Raw genomic sequence first — 847 nt, 5'->3', positions numbered from 1 at the left:
AAAGTACGTACCACAACAAGCAGCAGATTTAGTTCTAGTAATTAAGATTAAGCCCATTTTAATGTCAAAGGAGTCACAAATATAACAGCAGCTTACTGATGAGGCAGGTGTCAAAAACAAAGCCATAACAAATGGCTACAGCAATGTAAGGACAGCTCTTCTAGGAGGATGTTTATTTTAGCACACATGCCAACAGGACTTTTATCTCTAATAATATTTTCTCTTCCCTGCATTGAAAGTATTTGTACATATTTGTTTCCTTCCGGTGATCTTCTACCATTGTTTCCACTGAATCGAATGTGCCATTACTAAACATATATGCCTTGAATGCTCCCATATGCCCAAGTCCAGAAAAGAGAAAGGACATCAACACACAAAGGGATCAATTCAGGAGGGACATGCAATCTCAGAGGCAGTTTATCCTTCAGTGTTATGGTGTGAGTCAAGAGGATGCCACAGAAGTTTCTTTTGAAAAGGCATTCCTTAATTCTCTTTCCCATCATGATGAGCAAGCTCTTAATCCCGTCTGTCTCAGGCTAATCATCATGTCTCATGTCTTGGATATGATGATGTGATATTTTGTGTTAAAAGTTATTTGATATGATCTGAAATCACCTGGGAATAAGGAGTACAGACAAACCAGTGAATGATTCCTCATTATAGGTTAGCTGCTCGCCATGCTTATAAGAGAGTATCTTTTTCCTACTCAAGACCAGTCTTTAAACTCATAGAAACCCACCTACCTCTTAAATGTTGGGATTAAACATGTATGCTGCCATGCTATGCCTAACCATCAGGGAGTATAAGGATTAGGTTCATTGAAGTAGGAAGATATACCATAATAATG

Source organism: Mastomys coucha, unplaced genomic scaffold (assembly GCF_008632895.1).
Source record: "Mastomys coucha isolate ucsf_1 unplaced genomic scaffold, UCSF_Mcou_1 pScaffold20, whole genome shotgun sequence".
NCBI lineage: Eukaryota > Metazoa > Chordata > Mammalia > Rodentia > Muridae > Mastomys > Mastomys coucha.
This window is presented reverse-complemented; position numbering follows the sequence as displayed.